We start from the raw sequence: 17416 nt of genomic DNA, 5'->3' as shown, positions 1-17416 counted from the left end.
TTTACTTCTAGTATCCGTAATTCCATATACATCCTGACCATCAGAACATGTGTACCAAATTGCATGCGAGTATCAACAAGGCACCAATCAGCTACTACAAAGTCAATACAAGAAATAACATCTCTACAAGCTACTATGAGCCACACATGCACCACACTAAGAATTAGCATACTCACCCTGCCGGAATTTCAGAGGCTACAACATGCTAGGGCGTCCGGTGGCCGACGCTCCTCTCCCATTCAGGACTATTGTCTGTCGCCATTGCCATGGAACAAACCACTTCAAGGCATCATGGGAGGTGGCGGAGCTGGACTCGGGAGGAGCTGCAGAGTCAGGTGGGAGAAGCACCGGAGCTGCCTGCCTCGAGTGGCGGTGCTGGGCGGGAGGCAACACCGAAGCCGCGATGGGGGTGGCGCTGGGTGGGCAGCGCGGCGGCTGTGGCGAGTGGAGGCGCGCAAGAGCTGGGCGGGCAGCCTGGTGACCGACGGTTGAAGTTGAGGATCGCGGGCGGCGGCTAGGGATTGTGGTTCCGGCTAGGGAAACTGATACGAGCAAGTTAGGTATTGGATAGGTTAAGGCCCTTCCTAGTGCTTCAAGGTGTACATGTGCTAAGGATGCCAAATAGGCAAAAAAGTGATGCGGCAAAGCAATTAAAGAGGAGAGAGAGCATTATGGTGACCCCAGGAAGAAAAGGTGCTAAAGACACGAACCTTTGTAAAGTGACAACCAACCAATACATAAAAGAGATTAGTTATTAAACAATTCTATGAGAAAATCTTAGCTACAAAATCTAAGCACCTATGCATTGGGGAGACTAGTTGCTAAGATTTTTAATGCACTTAACAACTCCTTTAAGCACCCATGCATTGGTAGAGGCCTAAGTACATCTGCTCCTCGAACAAATGCTTCGATTGGATGTGGTGGTTAGCTTCCCCGCTCACCACACTAAGGGTTCGATCCACCGTCGCCTTTTTTATTGTAATTTCTTTTCCTACTCCTTGGCAAGTTGGGCCCACACCATGGAGAGAGATCTTACAAATGAGACCAAGGGCATTATAGTCATATAACATGGTCAACGTCCATTGACCTGACGATAACAGTGGAAAATGGCTTTTTTGAGCACGTGCCTAACGGAACAGTGGCATTTCTGAGCAGTGAAAAAATTTAGTTGCAAAACTTAGTAGTGTAGTACAACCAATGGTAAAACTGATAAAAACCCAATAAAAATGGCAGAGATGAACGCAAAACGAGACATATGAAAAGAGAGATTATGATTAATTAAAGCCGAACAAGGGAAATTTTACGGTACATTCCAATGCACGAGCACGTGTTTTATATGGGTGCTGCAACAGATGAGACTAACTGGGTCTTATTAAAGCCCAAGGGTATTTTGAACCTAATAAATTATTTAAGTTTAGTTGGCCCAATTAAGTCCAGCGGTATTATTGTCCTGAAATTTCAAATTAAGTTAATTGCATTAACATATCACTTAATTATAATTAAACATCATCATGCCTGGACATTTGAATTTGCGTTAGAGCGGTTCCTCAGCTCCTCTTGAACCCTAGTCTCCAGCGAACACATCGCTTCCCTCGATCATCGCCAATCAGCGCACTCGTCGTGCCACTCCCTCCTCCTCCTCCTCTCCCTCCCTCGCACACGATCCCCCTCAGGTTACGTGACACCAGATCTTTCGAGGATCTTCCTAATCCCATCCATCCCCGATTGGATGCCGCCTTCCCCGACGCGAGGCCAGATCATCGTCATCTTTGTGCATCAACTTTATTGCAGCGGATCTTTCGCAACGACCTCTGAGATGTAAGTGCCTAGGCATCTCTATTCTTGTCTGGTCCCTTCTGCATAGTACAAATATGGTCAGATTTGATTAGTGTTTAGGATATGTGATATGAGAAAGTTGTAACTAAAATTAGATTGAAAGGAAGTGTAATTCAGATTTAACTAGGACATATTTTGGACCTAGTTAGGGTTATATGGCCTGAGAAAGCTGTTAACGGATTTGGATTCAAAGAAAGTGTAGTTTGGAATTAGTTATGACATATATATATTGGATTTAGTTAGAAGATATTTTGTATTGAGTTTGGAGTTATTTTGTATTTAGTTAGGAGATATTTTGAATTGGGTTTGGAGCTATTTTGGATTTAGTTAGGAGGTATTTTTGAATTGAGTTTGGAGGTATTTTGGATTTAGTTAGGAGATTTGATATATGAGGGTGGACGTATCAGGGCGTGATTAGTCACGGCATTTAAAGGATTAGTCACACCATTTTAGATTTAGTTAGGGCATATTTCATACTTAGTTAGAGCTTTTGAAGGATTGTGTTAGGTCCATGGATCCGAACTGAAAAATTGTTTCAACTATTTAAGTAGAGTAGTGGTAATTATTTTCTATGCTATCCATCTGTAACATTGTCTATGTGTTTTTGTTGGTAACATAACGACATGGATGATAAAGGCAACGCTGGCGAAATCATGAGCGATAAAGGCAAGGATGACAAGGACATGGGTGATAGAGGCAAGGAAGCCAAAGACATGGATGATAATGACAATGAGGATGTAGGCATAGACTACAAAGGAATGTATGGTAAAGACATGGATGATAATGACAATGAGGATGCATGCAAGGATCGCATAGACATGGATGGTAAAGACATGGATGATGTAGGCATGCAAGGAAAACGAATTGATGATAAAGGCATGGGTGGTATAGACGTACATACAGACATGAATGTGTTTATGGAATATGTAGAGATCGTGAAGAAGACTTTTAGGACTGAGGAAGAAACCTACATGTTCTACGTAAGACTATGCGAGAAAAAAGTTTTTGTGTTAGAAAGGATGATTTGAACTACAGGGGTTCGAAACAAAATGCATACCGACGGACATACAAGTGTTGCAAAAAATGCATACCAATGGGGACGACAGCCTATGAAGTTTTCCCAAAGAGAGACGAAGGCAGAAAGATAAAAAACAACGTTCAGGGGCTGTAAGTGCATCTAGTGCCCCTTAGTGATTCCGGTGTATTGAAGACTTATAGGTTAATGGACTAATGTGTTTGTGAGTTACACAGGTTCTATAAGTCTATGAGGAGTTTGATGTTTACGATGAAAGTCGACCCCTAAAGATGAATGTCTTTAGTTGAAGACTTTGAAAGTGAGGAAATTAGTGTGACCTTGAAGACTTGATATTCATGTGAGGATTATGAAGCATGAGAACTTTTGTTTTCATAGTTTCATTTTCTCTTTCTTGAGTCATAGGAAACACCGTACTGTTAAAGAGGGTCGAGGTAAAACTAAGGAAAAGTTTCCAAGTGATGCTCATCTGAAAATCCTACACCTACCCAATCCTTTCGAGTGAAGCCATTGGAAATCTCATGCAGTTCAGTCATTTTCTTCAGTGACAGAGACGAAGATCTTCTGGTCTCTAAGGATTTATCCTGACTCAGGAGTTAGGAATTCGCCAATGTGGATTGCCTACAAGTGAGGAACATGATAGCCCTGAGGAATTTGATACACAAATTTTTGACTGTTGCTGTGCTATGCGCCAGCTGTCCCAAAATATATATCCACCTAACGGTCATATCATTGAAGGGCATTTATGTCTTATCATGCTGGGCTGCTCCCTAGGTTATAAACAGCCCCCCCTACAACCACTAGTTGGTTGGATGCTTCGAGAGAAACTTACACTTGTCATTGAGAGCATCCCATCCTCCGAGGACTTTGAGCGAAATCATCAAGTGAGGAAAAAAACAAAACCAAACACCTACAAACCCAAAGTGATTCGGCATCACTGAAGAGATTGTTCCTGTGTGGAATCAACGCTTGTTACGTTTGAGGACTAGCATCCTCCAAACGGTTAGCTGTCATGCTCTAGAGCATCCAAGAGGAATTGGGGATCGCCGAGTGACCGAGTCTGTGAAGGTTTGGAAGTCACCTGAAGACTTACCACAAGTGATTGGGTGAGGCCTGTGTGACCTTAGCTCAAGGAGAATACGGTGAGGACTGTGTGTTCGGGACTGTGTGTCCTCAGGTTTAAATACCTAGCCGCTCCAACCAGACGTACGACTGTCACAACAGTTGGAACTGGTCTACCAAATCATCGTCTTCACCAAGCTACTGATTCTATTTCCTCGACCCTTTCATTTCCTCATTCATGTGTTCATGAACTTGATCATTACTTTTTGAAGACTTTGACGGAAGACTTTCTCAATTTCCTCAATCCTATTTCTTCAGTCACTTTGTCTTCAGCCTGCTCATCCTTTTTTCACGCCACTTGTACTCTATGCTTGTTTCATTTCATCATGATGACTGTGCTACTTCTCTGTTATGCTTACACCTGGGTACTTATTCCGCTGCTAGTAGTTCACGACTTAGGAAATTCCTCAAATTGAATTTCCTCAGTGACGTATTTGTAAAAACCACCTATTCACCCCCTCTAATCAATATAACACACTTTCAATTGGTATTAGAGCAAGGTACTCCCTTGTTCTGTGTGATTTTTGTTTAACCACCTGGAGTTTTAGTTATGTCAACTGCAGGCATGATCAAGGTCTCGGCTGGGTGTACTACCTTCGATGGGACGAACTACCCCTACTGGAAGAATAAGATGTGCATGCATCTTGAGGCAATTGACAAAGATCTCTGGTACGTTGTGGAAAATGGCGTTCCCTCCATCACTCCATCTGTGAACACTACTAATGTGAAGAGATTCAAACACCTCGACTCTCAAGTGAAGAATATCATATGTGGATATCTGAGCAAAGGGCAATTTGGCAGAGTGAGTGCTTTGGAGACAGCAAAGCTTATCTAGGATAGACTGTCCAAGGTCAATGAAGGAGTGTCAACTCAACGTGACTCTCGAGTTGACGTTCTTCGTAATCTCTTCAATCGCTTCAAAAGACTCGACAATGAAAATGTTCAGCAAACCTTCGGTCGCCACATTGACATCTCAAATGAGCTTCAAGCACTTGGTGCCACTGACATCACCGACCATGAGGTGGTGAATAAATTGCTGAGATCACTTGATTCCTCATTTGACACTCTAGAATTGATGATTCAAGAACGTGGAGACTACAAATCACTTGATTCTGCTGATATACTCGGAAGGCTAAATACTCATGAGTTCCAACTTACTGAGAAGAGAGATCTCTACGGACCGAGCTATGGTAGATCTCGTGCACTGAAGGCCAAGGTAGTCTCTGAATCTGAAGAAGAAGATTCTGGTAGCAGCCTTGGTGACCCTGAAGAACTGAGTCAGGAGCTAGCAATTCTCGTGAGGAAATTCCAGAAGTTCTCAATACGTGGTCGCTTTGGAAAATCTTCAAGGGGTGATGGCATGAGATCAGATTCCTCATCTCGTGACTACAAGAAGAGAACTTGCCACAAATGCAAGAAACTTGGTCATTACATTACTGATTGTCCTCAATGGGAGAAGGAATCAAAGAAGAAGAAATACAAGGATGATATTCTGATGACTCGAAGAAGAAGAAATCCTCAAAGTAATCATCATCAAAGTCTTCAAAGTCTTCATCTCAAAAGAAGAGCAGATCCAAAATGGCTCAGAGATTCATTGGCAAGGAAATGGACTCTGAAGCTGAATCTGAAGAAAATGATGTACAGGAGGCATTTGAGGACTCTGACTCTGGTGTGGTGAGCCTAGCTCTCGCTACTGCTTTCGTCAGCAAGTCCATCTTCAACTCTGAGGAAAATGACTTCCCCAACGTTGCTGACGATGGTGATGATGACTACGCTCCCACCTGTTGCTTCATAGCAAAAGGTGCTAAGGTACTCAACTATCCCTCCTCTGAATCAAGTGAGGATGAATCTGATGAAAACCTCAAGCCTAGCTATTCTAAACTTGCTAAGATTGCTGTAAAACAACAAAAGGCTTTTGAAAAGGTTCAAAATATGCTAGACAAAAGCGATGACCTGTTGGGTGAAGAAATGGATCGAACTCAAACTCTGACTAAAAATCTTCAAAGACTTCAGTCTAAGTTTGATGACCTTCAGAGTCGTCATAACACTCTCTTAGCTAATCATTAGAAGCTTTCTTATGAATTTCTTCAAAGAAAGCAAGATCTTGGGAAGCTAAGGGTGAGCTATGAAGATCTTCAGAAGGAACGTGATTGATTGCTTGCTCAACAGATCAGTTATGCTCGGGATGAATTCATTCCACCATGTTTGAAATGCATTGAACGTGAATCTGCTAATTCTTCACCTGAAAGTTCAAATGCTTCTATTGCTGCAAATTATTCAACTATCTCTATGGTCACAAATTCCTCATCTGAGGATACCACAAGTATCACTAACAATGCAGGATTGAAGGAATTGTATGTGACAGGCATGTACAAAAGCCTCAAAGGGCATCAAGCTCTTTGTGATGTGCTTAAAAAGCAGATCCTCAACAGGAACCCAAGGAAACAGGGTATTGCCTTTGAGAGGAAACTCAATGCTGATGAGTCCTACTGGAAACCTGAGCAGTATCCCAAAACCTCATGGGTTGCTGTGAAAGGACCACCCATAGATCCATCCACTTTATCTGGCTTTACCTGTGAATCTTCATTTTCTTCTGATGAGTCATTTGACTCCAACTATAAACTATTCAAAAATTAGAATGGTGAAGTATTTGCTAGATATGTTGGACCTAACAGCAAGAATGGCCTCCCTATGAAGAAAATTCGGGTTCCCAAAAGGTGCCTTGAAAGTCTGTAGGTGAATGTGATCATGACACCACCTGTGAAGAATAGGAACCCCAGATCAAATTCTTCATATGGAACAAAGTCTTCATATGGATCCAAGTCCTCATATGGACCAAATTCCTCACGTGGATCAAAATCCTCATATGGTCATCATCGTGCTAACACTTCTGTTTTGAAGGGAAAGCCTAAGAGCTATGAATATGTGCATTATTCTTCAAATCATTATGTTCATAAGTCCTCGAGGAATTTCTCCGTTTAATCATATGCATAATCTAACCCTTCTTCTGTGAAACGAAGTGGACTAGCTTCTATGACACCTTTCTCTTATGGAGCTCGCAGAATGATGAACTCTTTGCCACCCCTCCAGATGTGGGTGGTGAAGAAAAAGAACTAATCTCTTATGCAGGGTCAGGTCTCTAGACGAACATGAACGTCTGAAGAATTTGCTGGAGACCTGAATATGCTTGATAGGACACAAGCTAATCATGAAGAAATGAATGTTCATTTCTCACGTCCTTATACTGCTATATCTATTGTATAGCTTGATGAAATTCAATTGGATGAATTTGATGTCATATTCTTCACTGATGAAGTATATGAGTTCGTAAGATTCACTAATTCATCTACAGGATGATCAACCCAAAGGTACTGAGTGGGTCCTCGACAGTGGATGTACAAATCACATGACCATTGTGATGCCCGAATAATTAAGCTATAGTAATCCTCTGCTAATGATGCCATGTCACCATGATTACTATTGATAAACTCGCATTGGTTTGAAACCGGTTCAAATTTCAAATTCAAATTAAAGTCCAAAACTCAAAGTTTTTCAAACATGAAAGCTAAAATGTTCATAGTGTGGAAAATAATCTGTCGTTATTTGTCATGTTGGAACCAACCTCTTTTGGATTCCCAAGTGCCCCTGGAAATTTATTTAGTGGTCCAGCAGCTTTTAAAATTGGCCTTTTCAATTTCTAAAAATGGTTAGACAACTCCTTTGACCCCAAACTTTTTATCCCATCTCAAGGTATTGAGTTAGATTTATGTGCCAAGTTTTGTTCAAAACAAAGCCTATTTGGTACTAAAACAAAGTGTAAAATAGAAACAAAAGGAGAAAAGGCCTCCCCCAGGCCTCAGCCCACTTGTCCACTAGGCCGGCCCACCTACCCCACCCTCCTGCTCCTCCCTGTTCACGAGAGGTGGTGGCACGCATCCGACCACCATGGCCGCGGCTGTGAGTGCGTGGTGGCCATCCCGCGATTACCCGTCGTCTATAAGGCGTCCCCAGCGCCCTCCTCCCTCCCTTGACGAACCCTAGCGCCCTACCCCTCTCTCCTTTCCTCCTCTCGCCGCCACTCTCTCCTGAGCACACAACTGTCACGGCCATCGTCGCACCTTCCTCATCCCCGTGGTGACCGGCCACCGCTAGCCGTTCCAAGGCGTCCTAGAGAACCCCCAGGCTCGTCGTGTACAGCATCGGATCGGCATCGGGAACCCCTACAGTGCCACCATCGCATTGTTCCCCTCCGCCTCGGCCGTCCTTGATCCCCGGCGAACACCACCGCTGCAGTCCTCCCCGCATGAAAGTGCAACTATCCCTAAGTGGTTTTGGTAATTCCTAACAACATATAGCTCATTGAGCTAATGCTATTTCAAGATTAATATCTCAGGAAAGCTCAATGATTGGCATTGCATGGATGAGAAAAGTGGACCCCTCAAAATGCTAAGGACAAAGGATTGGCTCAAGCTCAAAACTCAAGACTCTACATTTTCTATTTTAGTGATCCAAGATCAGTCTATAGGAAAAGCCAATACTATCAAGGAGGAATGAGGTGTTGCTTAATGATATTCTTGCTCAAAATGCTTAGTGATATGCTCCAAAACCCTCAACTACTTTCTCACATCCACATATGACCTAAACCAAAAGTCAAACTCGGCCCCACCGATTCTTCCTATCCGGCACCACCGAGTTTCAAATGTCATAGCCACTGCCACAAACCCTAGGCAAATTGGTCTCACCGATAGGGATCTCGGTCACACTGAGATGGGTTGTAATCTCTCTGTTTCCCTTTGTAACATTTCGGTCTCACCGAGATGAGCAATCGGTCCCACCGAGATTGCAATGTAAACTCTCTATTTTGCCTTCATAACGTTTGGGTCTCACCGAAATGAGCGATCGGTCTCACCGAGTTTACCTGACCAACTCTCTGGTTAGCTTATTACCAAAATTGGCCTCACCGAGTTTGTGTAATCGGTCTCACAGAGATTACGTTATGCCCTAACCCTAATCATATCGGTCCTACCGAGTTGCATGTCGGTCCCACCGAAAACCCTAATAGTCACTAGCTTTGCTAAATCGGTCAGACCGAGTTTAACCATTCGGTCCCACCGAGTTTGGGAAGTTATGTGTAACGGTTAGATTTTGTGTGGAGGCCATAAATACCCCTCCACCTCCTCTTCATTCATGGAGAGAGCCATCAGAACAAACCTACACTTCCAACCTATATTTTCTGAGAGAGAACCACCTACACTTGTGTTGAGACCAAGATATTCCATTCCTACCATATGAATCTTGATCTCCTGCCTTCCCCAAGTTGCTTTCCACTCAAATCTTCTTTCCACAAAATCCATATCCTGTGAGAGAGAGTTGAGTGTTGGGGAGACTATCATTTGAAGCACAAGAGCAAGGAGTTCATCATCAACGCACCATTTGTTACGTCTTGGAGAGTGGTGTCTCCTAGATTGGCTAGGTGTCACTTGGGAGCCTCCGACAAGATTGTGGAGTTGAACCAAGGAGTTTGTAAGGGCAAGGAGATCGCCTACTTCGTGAAGATCTACCGATAGTGAGGCAAGTCCTTCGTGGGCGATGGCCATGGTGGGATAGACAAGGTTGCTTCTTCGTGGACCCTTCGTGGGTGGAGCCCTCCGTGGACTCGCGCAACCGTTACCCTTCGTGGGTTGAAGTCTCCATCAACGTGGATGTATGATAGCACCACCTATCGGAACCACGACAAAAACATCCGTGTCTCCAATTGCATTTGAATCTTCCAAACCCTTCCCTTTACATTCTCGCAAGTTACATGCTTTACTTTCCGCTGCTCATATACTCTATGCATGCTTGCTTGAATTGTGTTAAGATTGCTTGACTTGTCCAAAGTTGCTAAAATCTGCCAAGAACTAAAATTGGGAAAAGGCTAGATTTTTATTTGGTCAAGTAGTCTAATCACCCCCCTCTAGACATAATTTCGATCCTACAAGTGGTATCAGAGCTTTGGTCTCCATTTGCCTTGATTTTCATAGCTTTTGGAAGTCATAGCCTTGGTTTCACAACCTAGGAGAGTATGGCGTCTAGCGAGGGAAATTATCACCGTAGAGGTCCTTACTTTGATGGCACTAATTTTGCTAGTTGGAAGCATAAGATGAAAATGCATATTCTTGGACATAACCCCGCTATTTGGGCTATTGTGTGTGTTGGCTTGCAAGGTGAATTCTTAGATGGGAGAGAACCGAATCGTGAAGCTACCGCGGAAGAGTTGAAGATGCTGCAATACAATGCTCAAGCTTGTGATATCCTATTCAACAGATTGTGCCCCGAAGAATTTAACAAAATCAGCCGTCTTGAGAACACAAAGGAAATTTGGGATACTATGATTGATATGCACGAAGGTACCGACTCCGTCAAGGAATCCAAGTTGGATGTGCTTCAAAGTCAACTTGACAAGTTCAAAAATGAAGGATGGTGAAGGTGTCATTGAAATACACTCTAGGCTTGCTCTTATCACAAATGAGATTGCCGGCTTAGGAAGTGAAGAGATGACCGACAAATTCATCATCAAGAATATCCTAAGAGCCTTGGATGGAAAATACGATACCGTATGCACATTGATCCAAATGATGCCAAATTACAAAGATCTCAAGCCAACGGAAGTCATTGGAAGAATTGTTGCTCATGAGATGTCACTCAAGGATAAGGAGGAGCTCCATAACAAGTCAAGTGGTGCTTACAAAGCCTCATGTGAAGCTCCCACATCATCAAGTGAGAAACAAACCTTCAATGAAGAATTGAGCCTAATGGTGAAGAACTTCAACAAGTTCTACAAGAATAGAAGCAAAGAGAGAAGTTCCAAGTCAAGGTCCTACAATGACAAAAGATCTTCTAGTCGAGAGCGAAACTGCTACAATTGTGGAAGACCCGGACACTAGTCTAATGAGTGTACGGCTCCCCACAAGAGAAGAGAATATTCTCCCAAAAGAAGAAGTAGAAGAGAAGAATCACCATCGAGGGAGAGAAGGAGTAGGGATGATCGTTATGAACGAAGACCCTCTCGGAGAAGCAAGGATTCGGAAAGGAAGTACAAGTCATCAAGGAGCTACACAAAACGAAGACATCAAGCTCATGTTGGTGAATGGGTATCCGGCTCCGACTCCGACAGTCACTCCGAGAGAAGCTATCACTCCGACTCCGAATATACTCAAGATGAAGGTGTTGCCGGTCTAGCACTTGTGTCAACCAACTCGTACGACATATTTGATTCACCAAATGAAGGAATTTGAAGATGCTTCATGGCCAAAGGTCCAAAGGTATCACACCCCAAGTATGTTGATTTCAATAGTGATGAAGATGACTTGTTAGGTGATGATGATTTACTTGTTGACAACTCTAGTGATGAATACTATGATGAAAAGTCAATTAATCATGCTAATCAAGATGAAATGAATGACAATGATAAGGAGAAGATTGAGTCTCTAACTAAAGAACTAAACACTCTTAAGTTAGGTCATGAAACTACCTTCGGAGATCATCGAGAACTTTTAAGGACTCATGAGAAATTACATTTTGAGAAGCTCAATCTTGAGCAAGAGCATGAGTTCTTAAAGGCAATCAATGATGATCTTCGCAAGAAAAGTTCTTCTTACATTGCCAAGCATTTATTCTTATCCACTTACATGCCTCAAGTCAAGTCTAGTAACAAGAACAAGAAGGATTCTTCCTCTAGTAGTAACAATAATCATGCTAAATCCAATGTTGTTGCTTCTAGTAGTTCTCTGGATTCCACTAATGATTCTCTTAGCCAAGTTACACTTGAGCAAGAAAATAGCTTATTGAAGGGAATCATAGAGAAAGGTGTTTACAAGAGCCTTGCCGGGAGTAAGCAATTCGAGGAAATTATACACAAGCAAGGAAGGCACCGGAAGAATCAAGGTATTGGTTTTGAACGAAAGTTCAATGCCAATGGAGTTGAGTAGGAAGAAGATCAATACCCCAAGACGGAGTTTGTTCCTCAACAAGAGAAGTATGATCCTACTTCTTCCAAAGGGACAAAAGCTCAAGATGATCTTCCACCACAAGACCACAAGCAAAAAGGCAAGGACAAGCTTCAAGAGGAAATTGATGCATTTGAAGAAGCTCCTAAGGCCTTGGTCAAGTGGGTTCCCAGGACTACATCAAGTTCCACTTCATCAAGTACAACTACAACTCCGAGGATTCCCATCAAGATGGTGTGGATCCCGAAGAAGAACTAGAGAGTTCTTGAGGGTGACTCCGCCAACATACTTCACTCTTATCATTTTGGCAAGAACAAGTGCAATCAACTTCCACATCTTGCACTAGTTTAAGGAGTCACAAACCCTCTTGTTGGTAAGACAAGGGACAAGGTAACCTAATGCTTTCATGGACATCATATTGTGTGTGCATCACTCTATGTCTATGGATATCCTTGTTTGTTCCTTGTGGGACTAACCCGTGTAGGTATTGAAAGTGCAATTCACTCCAAAGGATAGCTCCGAATGATCTACATCAACTTAGAGTATCCACATCTTCAACACCTACATGAAGTCATCATCGACAAAACCCAAGGTTAGATCATCCCTCTAAGGGGGGATCTCACATCTAGTGGGAGCTTTACTCTAAGAATTGAGCTAAAGCAACTCTAATGGTGTGAACACAACAATGATTTATGTAAAAGTGGTAACCCCACTTGTGCTTAAACGATGAGTATGACCTACGATCAAATGTTCTCATTTGACTCCTAAGTGAATATACTCATATATAGATGACCTAGTCATCCCCAATTGCTTGATAGATGCTAGAATTGTTTGTGCATGCTTTGCCACATATTTCATCTGTCATTTTATTGTGTGAGCATGTTGGTTGCATAATTTACTCATTCGAGGACATCCACTTATTGTTTTGATTGATTGGTTTCCTTTTCTTTTGGCCAAGTGGATGGACAAGAATGCCTAAGAACCTTCTCTAGCTATCTATGCTTTTCTCGTCTCAAACTCTATTCATGGTGCATCACAAAGTTTGATCAAGTCAGATTTGAACCACTCTGTGTGAGGAGCACTAGGAGTCCCCGATTCGTCATAGACTTAAACTTCCAAAACTTCTTTGTGTGTTTTGGTTTGACCGATTCATCCATTTCGGCTATACCGAGATCACTAAGTCGATCTAGATTTTCAATCTCGGTGCAACCGATTTGAACTTTTCGGTCACCTCGAGTTTCAGTAACTGCTTGTAGTTATGAATCTCGGTGCCACCGAGTTATTCCACTCGGTCACACCGACAGGGTCAGGCTATATATATCCATGGGTCAAATTTTAGAAAACTTTCCGAACCTCCTCGCCCGCGCTTAGCCTGCTCTGCCTCCTTGGGTCTCCGGATCACCCTCCTCGTCGCTAGCCGCCTCCTGTTGCTGGTCCCCGCCGCCGTTAACGGGATCGTCTCCGCCGTTGTCGCCGTAGCAAGTTCATTGCCGAACTAGGGTATGGACTTGATCTTTGTACTGTTCTTACTCCGATTCCCCAGCACATTGCTTTGCCATGTATCTTGCCATGATTGAGATCATTCTATCCATCGAAAACACTTCATAGTTTAGTTGTGAATTGAAAATTTAGTGTTAGGTTTCTGCCGAAACCATCTCGGACCGACCGAGTTGATAAAATCGGTTCCACCGATTTGGCTCAGGCCATTGCACATGTGATTCTCGGTCTAACCGAGAATTGCAAACCGATGTGACTGAGTTCAGCACTTTGTGAAACCCTAGCAGTCTCGGTGCCACCGAACTGTGACTCGGTCTGACCGAGTCCACTGGTTTAGGTTCCAAAAGCTGCTTCGGTATCACGAGTTTGCAAATCGGTAGATCCGAAATGCTTTCTGTTGAAAACTAAAACTAAGTTTTTAACTCATTCTTTTGCAAAAACCTCTACACTTCGTGATGCTCATCCACTCTACCTCATCTATAATATGTTCACAGGGTCTGCTGTTAGTGTTTGCATCATGTCAGATCAGAGTGATAGTCAGAACATGTCTGAGGAACAGGTTCACTTGAGTGAGGGCACTAGTCCCTCTAGCAGCTCGGATGATGGAAGCAGGAGCACACCTAGCAATCTGCCAAAGGCTTCCACAAGGGCCAGCAAGAAAAGAACCTCAGAGTCAGAGGATGAGGACTATGTGGCTGAGGAGGAAGAGGCCACCTCAAAGAGGAAAGTCCTAAAAAAGGACTATGGCACAACTGCTGCCACTAAGCCAGGTATGAAGCAAAAGTTTCCTGCCAAGAGAGCTCCAATGTCTAAAGCCAGAACATCTACTCAGGAGACTTTGGGATCTGCACCCAAAGAGCAGGTTGTGGCAGAAAAGAAAAGGAAAGGAAGGGCCAAGAAGCCCACTGTCAGAGTGCTTGGGAGATCTTCAATAATGAAAGACTCTGAAGAAGAGGAAGAGGAAGAGGATGCTGCACCAGCACCTAAAGCTCAGAAGCTTATGGGAGATGCCATAAGATCAGGGGATGCTCCATCTAAGCCCAAAGGAACTTCTAAGCCAGCTGCTCCAAAACCCAAAACTGCACCCAAGAGGAGAACCAGGAACATCCCAGCAGCAGAGAATAACAAGGCCCCAATGCCTGAAGCTGCAATGGAAGAAGAAGATGATTCTTTTGTCTTGAGGAAGTTGAAGCCAAAAATTCCAGATCACAATGATGCTCATCCAGTTGCAGAGAACATGAAAGTCAGGAAGGACTTTGGTCTAAGGCTATGGAGAGAGTCTGATCCATATGCCACCAGGAGAAGGACAACTGTGGATTACAGGTTCCATATAAAGGAACAACAGGACTTCTATGAGACCATCTTGCTTGACAAGAAGCCCATAGTGTGTGACATGAGATGGGTCGATTGGTCATTCATTGAGGAAAATGACGATCACTTCCCTAGTGTATATGACAGCTTCAAGGCTTGTGGAGTTGATGAGTTTGTGGCTCAGAAGCTCACAAAATGGAATGATGAGCTCATCATGCAGTTCTACTCCACAGCTCACTTCTACCCAGATGGAAGGATTGTCTGGATGTCTGAAGGTACTAGGTACCAGTCCACAGTTGCAGAATGGGCTAAGTTGATCAATGCCCCAGAAGAGAGTGAAGATGACTTGGATGTCTATGCCAAGAAGAAGAAGGATCACAACACCATGGCACACATGTACAAGGAGATCCCAGATGCTGCTCTTGAGACACACAAGTTTGGATCTATACATTACCTTCTGTCAGGCTTGCCAACTATCAACTGGATCCTCAAGCACACTCTCTTGCCAAAGTCAGGTGATCACAAAATGATCAGAGGCCATGCAATTAACTTGCTTTACATCTTTGATGTCCCACAGAAGTTCAAAGTCATAAGACGAATAGTGGAAACCATAAAGAGGAGTTGTGGGTATGCCCCACAGATCCATGAGCTGATCAACTCCAAGATGGGCACTGACACATATCTGCTGGACAAGGAGCACCTGCCCATCTACCCAAACTTTGAGGACAACACTGTGGTGATGGATGAAAATGAACCATCTTCTGTGCACGCACAAGCCAAGAAGGAGAAGGCAAGGACTGAAAAGGCTGCAAAGATGCCAACTACTGAAGAGGCATCTCAGTATGTTCTGAAGAGCACGCATGAACAACTTGGCTACTTGATTGCCTCCACTCTAAGGATTGAGAAGGGATTGGCTACCCTGACTCAAAACCAGGAGATCTTGGAGAGGGTCGTGGAGTAGAAGTTCTATGACCTAGATGTGAAGGTCATTGAGATCCAGTCAGTCGTTGAGCAACTTCAGGATGAAGTGCAGGAGAAGAAGGGCAATACAACCACTGATGCTTTTGCTAGAGTGCCCAGAGGTCAGAGGTCTGCTGCAGTGCCTATTCCAGACACCAGAGCTACTGCATTTGCACCAGCTACAACTTCAGTGCCACCGGCTCCAGCACCTACTCCACCAGCTCCATCTACATCGACTGATGCCTTCGTTCTTGGAGTCTACACCACCACCTGAAGACCAAGCCTGAGTGTCGATCTAGCACTATGCATTTTATGATATCTTTGGTAACTTGTTGCCAAAGGGGGAGAAAATGTATAGATCATAGGCTTCGAGAGAGAGCGTTGCTTTTTATTCTCTCTTTTTGTTTGGTGGTTAAACTTCATTTATTTGCTTGGTTGAGATACTTTATGCCTTTGTGATGCTTAGATGATCATGTGTTTGATCATATGCTACCTTAATGCTTGTTGGATGACATTATCCTTTTTCCATATGATCATTCACTTTGCTTGGTGATGAGTGCATGTATTTTAATTATTATCATTTTGAGCGCTCCACCAAGATGTATGTGACATGGAAGAGTAACCCATGATCCTAACTCTTTGTGCATTTGCAGTCCAAAGCAAATCTTAAACTATGCACAAATTTAGGGGGATCTCTTGCTTTTCACATACTTCTCAAAGCGACAATGTTTTTCACTCTTATTATCATTTGTCGAAGCTTTGATCTATATGTTGTCATAAATTACCAAAAAGGCGGAGATTGAAAGTGCAACTATCCCTAGGTGGTTTTGGTAATTCCTAACAACATATAGCTCATTGAGCTAATGCTATTTCAAGATTAATATCTCAGGAAAGCTCAATGATTGGCATTGCATGGATGAGAAAAGTGGACCCCTCAAAATGCTAAGGACAAAGGATTGGCTCAAGCTCAAAACTCAAGACTCTACATTTTCTATTTTAGTGATCCAAGATCAGTCTATAGGAAAAGCCAATACTATCAAGGAGGAATGAGGTGTTGCTTAGTGAGATTCTTGCTCAAAATGCTTAGTGATATGCTCCAAAACCCTCAACTACTTTCTCACATCCACATATGACCTAAACCAAAAGTCAAACTCGGCCCCACCGATTCTTCCTATACGGCGCCACCGAGTTTCAAATGTCATAGCCACTGCCACAAACCCTAGGCAAATCGGTCTGACGGATAGGGATCTCGGTCTCACTGAGATGGGGTTGTAATCTCTATGTTTCCCTTCGTAACATTTCGGTCTCACTGAGATGAGCGATCGGTCCCACCGAGATTGCAATGTAAACTCTCTGTTTTGCCTTCATAACGTTTCGGTCTCAACGAAATGAGCGATCGGTCTCACCGAGTTTACCTGACCAACTCTCTGGTTAGCTTATTACCAAAATCGGCCTCACCGAGTTTGTGTAATCGGTCTCACCGAGATTACGTTATGCCCTAACCCTAATCATATCGGTCCTACCGAGTTGCATGTCAGTCCCACCGAAAACCCTAACAGTCACTAGCTTTGCTAAATCGGTCAGACCGAGTTTAACCATTCGGTCCCACCGAGTTTGGGAAGTTATGTGTAACGGTTAGATTTTGTGTGGAGGCCATAAATACCCCTCC

The sequence above is a fragment of the Triticum urartu genome, chromosome 4A (assembly GCF_056163025.1).
Source record: "Triticum urartu cultivar PI428250 chromosome 4A, HENAU_Tu73, whole genome shotgun sequence".
Taxonomy (NCBI): domain Eukaryota; kingdom Viridiplantae; phylum Streptophyta; class Magnoliopsida; order Poales; family Poaceae; genus Triticum; species Triticum urartu.
This window is presented reverse-complemented; position numbering follows the sequence as displayed.